This window comes from Stegodyphus dumicola, chromosome 3 (genome assembly GCF_044657685.1).
Source record: "Stegodyphus dumicola isolate Sdum_Otavi_A_Nest chromosome 3, ASM4465768v1".
NCBI lineage: Eukaryota > Metazoa > Arthropoda > Arachnida > Araneae > Eresidae > Stegodyphus > Stegodyphus dumicola.
Genome location: NC_140770.1, coordinates 196975783 through 196989162, shown reverse-complemented (window position 1 = coordinate 196989162; position 13380 = coordinate 196975783). Strand labels below are relative to the sequence as shown.

Genomic DNA, 13380 nt, shown 5'->3' with positions numbered 1-13380 from the left:
TGCTTGATTTCTATGCAAGAGAACATTACCCAATATAATTAAAATTACAATTAATGTAACTAAAATTATGATTGATAAAATTAATGGATGTAACTAAAATTACGAGTGGTGATATTTTATATGTAAAATTTCTGCGAGATTAAATGCAGATTGTAACTATGAGAGAGCACAGAGATTAGCCTTCAGTATTTAGTTTCTTAACTTGTAAAAGAAAGGGGTTGAAATGAGTTAGGAGAATGAGATATTAAGTTTGTGATAGTTTTAGAATTTATTTCCAGTTTTGCAAATGAAGAAAAATTGTCATGTATGACAAATCAATGAATTATTTTTATATAATTGTAGCTTTTAATAAGTGCAGAATAAAAGGTTGTTAAATTATTGTAATTATTTATATAGAGTTCAATTTTCATATTTGATTTATAGACCCAAACAGAAAACTATGAATAGGAAAAATATATTTTAAGTTTTTAACTTAAAAATTAAATTTGGTTATATGTGAATTTTAGAGTACTTGCATATTATCACATAGACTGTAAAAGATGGCTACTATCAAACCATGAAACTTGGTGATCTACCGAATTCTGATTGGAACTAACACCTCTTTGTTTAACTCTCTCACTGCATACTTTTTTTTTATCAAAATCGGTTCAAAAATTGCATATTTTTGATTACATATTTCAAATCTACATATTTTCTAGAGTTAATAATAATTTATTTACTAAATAATATTGATTAATTGATGATATTATCTCCTAAGTTTAATTAAAGTAGAATGATCTTAAAAGAGTGAATCCATACTAGTAAGTTATATTTTGAAAGATGTTTTGAAGTAACTTGAAAGTAAAATGGTAATAAAGTTTTAATGGGGACTGGAATTAAATCATCATGAAGAACAAAATTTCAGTTGTAAAAGGAATAAATTAAAGGCAAGAATTAAATTAAATGCATGTAATCATAATTCAAAGTATAAAGTAGAAATAAACATTAGAAGATTACAAAATATAAGATAAATAATGCAAACTTTGTAAAAACAAATAAAAAATAATATAAAAATAAAAAATATAATTAGAAAAGTGAATGCAAATGAAGATATAAAGGCCAGAAAAAGTATTAATTAACTTACGTTCTTTCTAGTGGGGAGTCGGCAAAGTGTTCTCTCGCGTCTGACTCAGATGTGTAGTGTTTCCGAAAAATTCTTAGCGGCAGCTGGGACTTTGAATAATATCAGTCAGTAAGACTTGGGTGAAGTAATTTATGGTAGTGGGTGGGACTCGGAATTCTTGAGGGATGTATTCTGTGGAGTTCTTATTTGAGTGAAACCGTCTGTTAAAAATTTTTTGAAAATACTAGTGAATGGAAATTAATAAATTTCTGGCTAATTGTCGTGTCGAAATGATTAGGAATTTAAGAAAGGAAAAAAGGAATTTTCATTGTCAAAGAGCTAGTTGACAGACTAAAGATTATGAAATAGGCCCATTTTTTTAGTAACAGCATAAGTCTGAATACAATTAGCTTTTTACAATATATACAACTGAGTAATTACACTATATACAAATCCTTCAACTGATAGTCATCCAACTTATACTGCCTTCTCAGGTTTAGGAACAAATGATCATGTCCCTATCAGTTAAATAATTTAGAGTGAGTATTTAACGCCTGCTCTTTTAAGGCAATGGTTAATAAATTGAATGAGTATTAGAGTATTTTTGAGAATTTTAATAAGGAGCAAAATTTCGCATTGTAAAACTATTGTATCCGCGCAGATAATTTTAATTCGTTGTATTTGATTTATTATTGTATTGCTAATTACTTTTTTGGATATGGTGGAATTCCAATTTATTAATTTGTTAGTATGGAAATTGAAGTTTCTTGTTTTGTCAACAAGTAAAATTTTTTTGTAGTTAATGATTTGAAGATCTAGATAGTCTATGCTATTTTGTGAATTATTAGTTTTATTAAGTGTAAAACAATTTGGATAAATCTCGGAGTGTTCGATTTTACTAAAATTATTAATTGTAATAAGGTCATCAATATCGGTACGGGTCAGTTTGATGCCAACGGTTCGATGCCAGCGTTTCGACGCGTGGTTAGTTCGGCACGAGGTCGTTTCGATGCGGGGTCAGTTCGACGCATACCTTTTTTGTTTTTGTTTGACGCCATACTTTTCATATTTTTATTTATTTTTAGAATAAGTTTACATCATCATTCAAATAAATGCATTATGCCTGATGTAATATATATTACAATAGATTTTTTTGAGAAAGCTGCAGAATTCATTTTCCCTGCTAAAACATACTCCAGAACTGGAAATGTGCTTGACGATATTGCATGCCTAACTTGTAAGTAAACATTTGTCATCTTAAGTATATAATCCCTCACTCTGAGTATGAAGCTATCGTTAACTGCCCCTTCCCGTGAACCGACCCGTATGACTCATATGTATAGTACTGATACCTGTATGTGTCAGATTAGTGGGATGTTATGAAATTGCTTCAAATTTGTAGTTATCTACTGCCGATTATCAACGCATGTGCATTTCGTATCTTCTCTAAAGAGCCCGTAATCTATTTGGACATCAGTCGACATTTTTTAATTCAATGTTAGCACTGGCAGCCATAGAAATGTCTGGAAGCGAAAAATATATGACTAAGAGAGGTAAAAAAGTATGAGAATGATGGAAATTTATATTATTTCCATAAATATATAGAAAATGGAGGAAAAAAATCGTGGCGTTGTGAAGTTGAATTTTCCAAAAACAATAAATGTAAAGGAAGAATTTACATTGATGTAGTTACGGGTGAATTTTTAAAACTTGTTCGAATCATGTTCATGAAGGAAATGCACCTCGTGTGGAAGTTGTCCGCAATTTAACATCAATAAAGCGAAAAGCTGTTGAAACACAAGAAACTCCCACAGTAATTCGCATTGAAGAAACGCAAGAGCTATCTGTTGGAGCATTAGGACAGTTTCCAAGTAGAGAAGCTGTAAGATTAGTTATTAAACGACGTAGAAAAGACATAAATGCAGCCCCGTTGCAACCAATTGACAGGGCTTTCATTGAACTGCCAGAAAATTACAAATATTACAAAAAAATAATGAAACTTTTGTTATCGGCGATTCGGGATCGGGTGATCGAGACCGAATTTTAATTTTCGGAAAAGACAGTGTCAGCGATTAGATTCACCGCGCAACAAAAATTTACATTTATGGAACTTTTAGTCTAGCACCAAATCTTTTTTCCCAGGTTTTTGTTATTGTGGTCGAATGTGGAGGTTTTGTACTGCCAATCATTTATGCCCTCTTACCCGACTAGGCGGAAAAAACATATACACGCATGATTGAAATGATTTAAGACAATTGGCCACTTTTTAAGCCGAAAAAAATTTCTTTAGAGTTTGAAATTGCCTTAATTAACACCTTTTCAAGCAAGTTTCCAAACGCAGAAATTCAAGGGTGCTTGTTCCACCTTGGGAAAAATATGAAGCGCAAATTAGCAGAATTCCATTTAATGCAACGATAATAATACCGATGCTGATTTTGCTATCTATGCACGTATGATTTCTGCGTTACGTTTTGTGCCTTCCGAAGAACTTGAAAATGTTTTAGAAGTTTTGAGTGAGATCTAAAGAGTTAACCTCAATTTTAGATTACTTTGAAGATTATTACGTGGAAGGAATCAGAGAAATAATTGTCGCCGTCATCCTACTTTTAAACCAGAGATGTTGTCATGTTATAGTAAAACCTTAAATAATGAAAGACGCACCAATAATTTCGCGGAAGCAGCGCACAGGCATCTACAGTCCGAATTTGGTGTTTCCCACCCCACATTATGAGAATTCATAGATGGTCTCAGGCATGTTCAAAAATCAATTGATCAATGTTATGAACAATTTTTACGTGGAGATGAACCGCCACACAAGCGGAATAGGTATCTGCGAGATGATATGAGAATTAAAGTAATAGTTGAAGATTTTGAAAATCGAGAAGTAATGGAACACCTGAAAGGTGTGGCGCATAATTTTGCAGTGGATTAGTATAATAACAGTTCTGTGATGTAATCTTATTTATCTCTAATCTTATTTATCTGTAATTATATTTGTCTGCAATATAACTTCTTTGAAACCATATGTTTAATTACCATTTCTGTATTTTTCCTTTTTGATGCTGATTTATGAAATAAATAAATAAATAAAAAAAAAAAAAAACCTCCCTCCTGCCCCGGGGCCTTGACATTGGCGAGGGGGCTTCTCACTAATCTGGGACACAAACAAAAATCTACAACACTTTCACACATATACACACATATATTTATTTCAAATATGTATGCAAACAATCTCTTAATTCAATAAATAAAAATGTCATATTATTTATTTATATTACTTCATCTTTATTCTAAAAAGAAATAAAAATAAGAAAAAATTATGGCGTCGAACTGCCCCCGCGTCGAAACGTACGGTGTCGAACCGTTGATGTCAAACCGTCAGCGTCGAAACGACCTGCTTCGCATCAATATATCTGTAGTGTGCTTGTAGTAATTTAACTCTTGTGGTCGTAGATTTTTTTGGAAGTTAAATTCTTTGATAAATAAAAAGATAATACAGATTGAAGTGCTGGAATGTAAGCCCATTGGCAGTCCTCTGACTTGTTTAAAAAGTTGATTTTGAAATCTGATGTAGTTATGAAAAAGTGTGCATTTTAGGTAGGTTTTACATTTGTTAAGAGTCATAATTGTGAGCATATCAGAGAAGAGTTTAGGCAGATTTAGTAGACTAGTATAGATTTCTTCTAGAGGAAGTGAGGTATACAAGTTTTCAAAGTCATAGCAGTTAATGTTTTGGATGTTAATTGTTTGAATGGCATTAATGACAGGAATGTTATTATGGATGATCCAGCAATAGTTATGAGTAATGTTACAATCGTTGAAAATAAATTTGCAGATTTTTTTTGTTGAGTTGAAAAATAATAGTCTACATTTTTCTTGTAATTATTAGTTCCATTAGCTATAAATCTGAATTTTAATGGTGTTTTATGGAATTTGGGAATTGCATAAAGGTTAGTAAATCTGTTGTAGTTTGTATTTAAAGTAATATTGAGTTTTTTATGAAAGGTTTCAATTCTGTTTATTATAGATGTTTCTGTAAGGTTGGCTAATTGATAAGTAGTTGCGTTGAGAAGTTCTTTATGAATATTTTCTGCGTAGAAATGTTTTCATATAAGTTGTTATTTGCTTTATCTATTTTTGTAATAGTAAAAAGTTGTTTTAATTTTTTTAATATCTGATGTAAGTTGCACTTGAGGTGACTGATTTCGGTGGATATGCGTTGAAGAATTTTATCTTTCCATTTTAAGAAGATATCTATGGGTAAATTCAGTTGATAGCTTGCTTTAAATTCTTTGATGTTGTTTTCGAAAGTCTTGTAACAGTAATTTTTAGTTATATTTCTGACTGGTCTAAATTTTGTACCATAACATGTTTTTAGTTGATGGTTTTCTATGATATTCAGGTTGCCAGTAATTATGTATTGGTGATGAGAATCTACGTAAATGCTGTAAACTGGTGTCTTACAATTTCATTCTGCTGTTTCATCTATTTCATGGTGGTTAGTGAGCGAGTTGCTTAAGGTCCTTTGATATTTAAATGCAACCATTGGTATTGTGTCTACAGCTGGGAAGTAAACTTTACAATTGCTCATGATTCTTGAGAAATGAATATTGTCAAACTGCAGATGCAGAAAATTGATTTAAATTAATTTTGCTTTGAGTTGCTTTGAGTTTGCTTTCTGTTCTGGTATTAGAAAGTCTGAATAGACTAAAATCGAGAACCATGTCTTTAATGATTTGTATTTCGTCGTAGCTTTCTTGAATGAATTTTTTTAGTTTGATAAGGAATTTATCAGTACAAGAGTGTAACCAATTGAGAAGTTTCTTGGGGAAGTTGTCTGAGTCAAAAAAACATTTCAATTGTTTTTTCAATGCAAGTGTATCCAAAGTGGATAAAAATTTCGCATTATTTTTTAATTTGCTTCCTCTTTTTTCCTCTTTGTGTTTTGTTGCTGTAAAGCTTAAATTGGCTCCGAGATTTTTCCAAATTGTCTTACACTTAATAAAACTAATAATTCACAAAATAGCATAGACTATCTAGATCTTCAAATCATTAACAACAAAAAAATTTTACTTGTTGACAAAACAAGAAACTTCAATTTCTATACTAACAAATTAATAAATTGGAATTCCAACATATCCAAAAAAGTAATTAACAATACAATAATAGATCAAATACAACGAATTAAAATTATCTGCGCGGATACAATAGATTTACAACGCAAAATTTTGCTCCTTATTAAAATTCTCAAAAATACTCTAATACTCATTCAATTTATTAACCATTGCCTTAAAAGAGCAGGCGTTAAATACTCACTCTAAATCATTTAACTGATAGGGATATGATCATTTGTTCCTAAACCTGAGAAGGCAGTATAAGTTGGATGACTATCAGTTGAAGGATTTGTATATAGTGTAATTACTCAGTTGTATATATTGTAAAAAGCTAATTGTCTTCAGACTTATGCTGTTACTAAAAAAATGGGCCTATTTCATAATTTTTAGTCTGTCAAATAGCTCTTTGACAGTGAAAATTCCTTTTTTCCTTTCTTAAATTCCTAATCGTTTCGACACGACAATTAGCCAGAAATTTATTAATTTCCATTCACTAATATTTTCAAAAAATTTTTAACAGACGGTTTCACTCAAATAAGAACTCCACAGAATACATCCCTGAAGAATTCCGAGTCCCACCCACTACCATAAATTACTTCACCCAAGTCTTACTGACTGATATTATTCAAAGTCCAGCTGCCGCTAAGAATTTTTCGGAAACACTACACATCTGCTATTCAGAAGTGAACTGAATAGATCCTGCTATTCAGTTCACTTTTGAACTTGAGACTTGCAATTCTCTTCCGTTTCTCGACATTCTGGTCACACGTAACACATCCAACTTCAGTACTACAGTTTACCGTAAACCTTCATCGGTTTGCCTTCCACCACACTTTAAATCATGTCATCCGACTAAACAAAAGTTAGCTTCATTTTATTCCTATGTTTTCCGTGCTCTTCAAGTTTGCTCCTCCAAACTAGCCCTTGATGAAGAACTAAATTATTTAAAAGCAATAGCTATTGACAGGGGCTTTTCACCCAACATTATTAATCAAGCAGTTAAAAAATTCTCATCTCAACACACTAAAAGCCACACTCTTATTTTAGAAGATTATAAAAATTCTGTTGTCATTCCCTTCTTTCCATCAATTAGCTGTAAAGTTGCACATATTTTGCAGAAATTTAACTTTCGGGTTGTTTACTCTCCCATCAATAAAATTCTAACTTCTATACTCAAGGACCCCATTCCGGATATGAATTCCTGGGGTATTTATAGGATTCCTTGCAAGTGCGGTTTAATTTACATTGGCCAAACTAAGAGAGCCTTAAAATTTCGTGTCAAAGAACATGAGGCATATGTTAGAAAAAAGGAAACACAGAAGTCTTCTGTTGCTCAACATTGTTGGTCCAAAAATCACACTTTCAATTTTTCTGCTGCCAAAATTATTCAAAAAACATCTTCCATTGGAGAACTGGATTTTCTAGAGGCATTTCACATTCATAAAAATCTTTCTGTTCTGGTTAACGATCCTAATTCCAATCCAAATTTGCCTTCGGCTTTTAGAGAAATTATGTTTTAGTTCTGGTTTCGCCAACAGATGGCGCCACTTGCTTATTCTTGTCCAGGCTTTCTTATCTTATCTAAACATTATTTCCTATCTTGTTCATTTGCGGTTTTGCAGCTGAAGATGATGGTTCGGTAAAACCATCGAAACTAGTCCTGTGAAAATTTTGTGAATTAACGCTGATTTTTGTTGTTTGACTTCTGAATCGGTATTTGTTCGGCGTGTTATTGTGTCTTAATTATAGAAGCCCCAAACAGGCTTACATTTTGCTTTCTTTTTTGCACGTGGTGTGGCCGCCATTTTGTGATTGTAGGAGTTTCGGTGAGTACATTTTTGCAATTTTCAAGTTATATTTATGTTTTGTACATTTGGATATTGTGCTTTGCTTGTCTGATTTCATGCATTTTGCTTACAAACATTTTGTTTTCTATTCATTTCCGTGAGGGATTTTTCTGCTATTTTGTGTGTACTTTATTATTGCTCAGTTAATTTAGTTTGATTTTCTGCATTGTTTATCATGCCTTCATCCGTTAATCGTTTCACTAAATTACGCCTGAAACGGCAAAAATTCCTGAATCATCTTGACTTTTTACTTAAATGTAAATGTAAAAAATTGATCCCCAATTTTATTCAAATCAAATCTAATCAAAAACCTTCGAGTCGCGTTTCAAGAATTCTGTTAAATTGCAAACTTGCCTTACTTCGGTCCATGATAAGGGATACACGTCAACAATTGTCCAAAATTGAACATGAACTCTATAAGCTTCATATGGAACTCGCTAAAACATATCCAAAATTCACTGCCCTTGAACAAAAGTCTTGGTCTAGAACGGAGAATGCAGTTAACCGTCATAAAAACACCTTTGCAGTTAAATTCGAAAAACTTCTTTTACAGTCTTCCAGTTCAAGTAGTTCAAAAAATCTTCCCATTGTAAACATCAAGCCAATAGTTAATATTTCTAATGTTAGTCTTTCAGAAGAACAAGAGAGAATTCTAAAATATAATTTTAACTTCTCACAAACCTGTAAACCCTCGCTTCCAAAGATTTTGGCTCCTATCGAAAAAGCTTTCAAGTTCAGTAAAGTTTCAGATTCACAGAAAGAAATGATTAGGCATCTTATCGCTCATAATGTGAAATTCAATAATAAACCTTTGAAACCAAATCTAACTGCGAGAGAAAGAGGTACAATGCGCGAGATTCATTCTAACCCGGATATTGTCATTTCAAAGGCCGACAAAGGTGGCCAGATAGTCGTCATGGATAAGAACACTTACATCGATGGTGTCACTAAACTCTTAAACGAAGGACCATATAATCCGATCCCTAAAGATCCTTCACCTTCGGACTTATCCAAAATAAAAACTGCGATCAAATCTTCGCAAATCATTTCAAGCAACTTAAAACATTCGCTTATCCCATCTGTTGCGAATTGTGCCAGATTATATGCTCTTCCCAAAATTCATAAAAGTGGTATTCCTTTCCGCCCTATTGTATCAAATTTAGGTACTGCCTCGTATCCATTAGCTAAATATTTAGTTTCTAGATTTTCCACTCTATTAGACAATAACATTTACACCATAAAAAATTCAATAGAGTTTGTAAAAAAGGTTAAAAACATTTCTCCTTGTAATTTACTCATGGTTTCTTTTGATGTAAAATCATTATTCACCAATGTCCCAGTGGAGGGTGCATTAAGATGTCTAGAAACCAGACTTCGCGAATTTCATTTCTCTTGCATCGAAATTGATGAGCTAATTTCTCTCACTCAACTCTGTTTGAAACAAACACATTTTGTTTTCCAAAATAAATATTACAAGCAAACTGAGGGATTAGCCATGGGAAGCCCCCCAGTCCCATCCTGGCTGATATCTACATGCATTATTATGAATCAAAATTGTTTGAAACTTTAAACTTCCCGGCATGGTTCCGCTACGTAGACGATACTTTTACCCTGTTTGAAGGTAATAAAGATGATTTAAATAGAGTTCTTTCAACAATGAATTCTATTGATCCTGCTATTCAGTTCACTTTTGAACTTGAGACTTGCAATTCTCTTCCGTTTCTCGACATTCTGGTCACACGTAACACATCCAACTTCAGTACTACAGTTTACCGTAAACCTTCATCGGTTTGCCTTCCACCACACTTTAAATCATGTCATCCGACTAAACAAAAGTTAGCTTCATTTTATTCCTATGTTTTCCGTGCTCTTCAAGTTTGCTCTCCAAACTAGCCCTTGATGAAGAACTAAATTATTTAAAAGCAATAGCTATTGACAGGGGCTTTTCACCCAACATTATTAATCAAGCAGTTAAAAAATTCTCATCTCAACACACTAAAAGCCACACTCTTATTTTAGGAGATTATAAAAATTCTGTTGTCATTCCCTTCTTTCCATCAATTAGCTATAAAGTTGCACATATTTTGCAGAAATTTAACTTTCGGGTTGTTTACTCTCCCATCAATAAAATTCCAACTTCTATACTCAAGGACCCCATTCCGGATATGAATTCCTGGGGTATTTATAGGATTCCTTGCCAGTGCGGTTTAATTTACATTGGCCAAACTAAGAGAGCCTTAAAATTTTGCGTCAAAGAACATGAGGCATATGTTAGAAAAAAGGAAACACAGAAGTCTTCTGTTGCTCAACATTGTTGGTCCGAAAATCACACTTTCTATTTTTCTGCTGCCAAAATTATTCAAAAAACATCTTCCATTGGAGAACTGGATTTTCTAGAGGCATTTCACATTCATAAAAATCTTTCTGTTCTGGTTAATGATCCTAATTCCAATCCAAATTTGCCTTCGGCTTTTAGAGAAATTATGTTTTAGTTCTGGTTTCGCCAACAGATGGCGCCACTTGCTTATTCTTGTCCAGGCTTTCTTATCTTATCTAAACATTATTTCCTATCTTGTTCATTTGTGGTTTTGCAGCTGAAGATGATGGTTCGGTAAAACCATCGAAACTAGTCCTGTGAAAATTTTGTGAATTAACGCTGATTTTTGTTGTTTGACTTCTGAATCACTACACATCTGAGTCAGACGCGAGAGAACACTTTGCCGACTCCCCACTAGAAAGAATGTAAGTTAATTAATACTTTTTTGGCCTTTATATCTTCATTTGCATTCACTTTTCTAATTATATTTTTTATTTTTATATTATTTTTTGTTTGTTTTTACAAAGTTTGCATTATTTATCTTATATTTTGTAATCTTCTAATGTTTATTTCTACTTTATACTTTGAATTCTATTTCATAATGACAATTTCCAATGTTTAATTTTTACAAATAATATTGAACTCAAATGCATAAACACGAGGGTGTTGGGGAATGGTTACTCGAGTTTTTTCGAAATTCACTGCAGAAATTGCTTTTTACTCAAAACTGAATTGGCTAAAATGCTTCATAGGAATAAGTTCTTTGAATATCAGCATTGGTTCTTAATCTCTTCTATTCATGGAAATATTTGGCCTGACTTGAATTGCCGGTTTGGCTTAGCCTTATAGCTCGAGGAAAGACGAAACACCTTCGTATTTATTTATTAATTATTGTTCATTGAACGGGAGTTGGTTTGTTCCCCTTGAAAAGTCAACTAATTTCCAATCAATCACAATGATTACATGTATTTAATTTAATTCTTGCCTTTAATTTATTCCTTTTACAATTGAAATTTTGTTCTTCATGATGATTTAATTCCAGTCCCTGTTAAAACATTATTAACTTTTTACTTTTAAGTTACTTCAAAACATCTTTCAAAATACAGTCAAAAGTCGTTAATCCGGACTCGTTGGGACTTCGGCGGTTCTGGATTATCGATTTTTCCGGATTATAGATCATCAGTTTAAATCTGGTAAGATGGCATGCAGAAATTACAAAATTAAAAATATGAAACCATAATTTATGAAATAAAGAACAATTATGATCTAAAGGATATCAAAATTTACAAAAAGAAAAAGCTTAATATTTATTTGTTTACTTTATTAAACATTTCTTTCTATGTAAGTTGTTTCGTTTCATGGGATGATACTTTCTCTTTAATTCTATTAAACAGACATAATGTCTTGTTTAGTTACAAAGTTCCGCTGTTCAAGTCCTAGCAAATTATAATGACGAGGAACTTGATTTAAATCATATCAAAGACGGAGTACATCGAGATGAAATACTACATTTAGTAAGGAGTTATAAGACAAATAAAATAAAAACATCTGCCCTGAAGATAAGGATAGTGCTGACAGATGAACGTCCAATTGATTCCCCCCCCCCCGGCCGCAGAGCAGCGGGAAATTCATTTCGGATTTCAAAACATACTTTCGCTTTGTAGATAATTTATATATTAGTAAATATATATCGGAAATTCTATTTGACATAATCGAAAGTTCAAGCTTATTTTTATAAAATTGCTCTAACAGTCTGCAAAAAATAATAAGCCGGATCCAATTCGAAGATTAAGGAACAATGCAATCTGCAACATTAACTGAATTAGATAATTTTACCTTAGCTTATACCATCCGTGATACATTAAACGTGCATGCGTAAACGTATTATGCGCATGCACACGCTCATATTCGAAGCCGTAAAGGTCTTACGTGCATGCTTAAATGCCTATATGCATGCGTCAAAACGACGCATGCGCAGAAAGTTTGTAGCTTTGAGGTCCGGATTATGGGTGTCCGAATTAACGACTTTTGACCGTATAACTTACTAGTATGGATTCACTCTTTTAAGATCATTCTACTTTAATTAAACTTAGGAGATAATATCATCAATTAATCAATATTGTTTAGTAAATAAATTATTATTAACTTACTTTGCAGAAATTGCACAAGTAGTAGTAACGTGTTTTCGCACTAAATGAATTTAAGATCATACAACAATTTTTAGAGTTAAAATATACAAAAATTTTTTGTAAAAGAGTTTTTTTTTTTTCAATATAGAGTTAGATTATAGAAAAAGGTTGTCAGAATACTGAAATTGAAGAATAATGATATAAAAGGAAAATTTTGAAAATTAATATTGCTTAAATTATGATTTATTTTATAAAATACAAAGGTAAAACATAGATACTATATATTATATATATATACATTTTTTCAATCAATCAAAACATTTACAGTCAAAAGTCGTTAATCCGGACTCGTGGGGACTTCGGCGGTTCTGGATTATCGATTTTTCCGGATTATAGATCATCAGTTTAAATCTGGTAAGATGGCATGCAGAAATTACAAAATTAAAAATATGAAACCATAATTTATGAAATAAAGAACAATTATGATCTAAAGGATATCAAAATTTACAAAAAGAAAAAGCTTAATATTTATTTGTTTACTTTATTAAACATTTCTTTCTATGTAAGTTGTTTCGTTTCATGGGATGATACTTTCTCTTTAATTCTATTAAACAGACATAATGTCTTGTTTAGTTACAAAGTTCCGCTGTTCAAGTCCTAGCGAATTATAATGACGAGGAACTTGATTTAAATCATATCAAAGACGGAGTACATCGAGATGAAATACTACATTTAGTAAGGAGTTATAAGACAAATAAAATAAAAACATTTGCCCTGAAGATAAGGATAGTGCTGACAGATGAACGTCCAATTGATTCCCCCCCCCCCGGCCGCAGAGCAGCGGGAAAGTCATTTCGGATTTCAAAACATA

General features: G+C 32.1%; 1 protein-coding gene across 5 annotated transcripts in view; it reads left to right on the top strand.

Annotated features, from left to right (window-relative positions):
- The window catches only part of dare (NADPH:adrenodoxin oxidoreductase, mitochondrial), an 81939-nt gene that overhangs the window by 4408 nt on the left and 64151 nt on the right, over positions 1-13380 (top strand). The gene's annotated exons all lie outside the window — the stretch shown is intronic.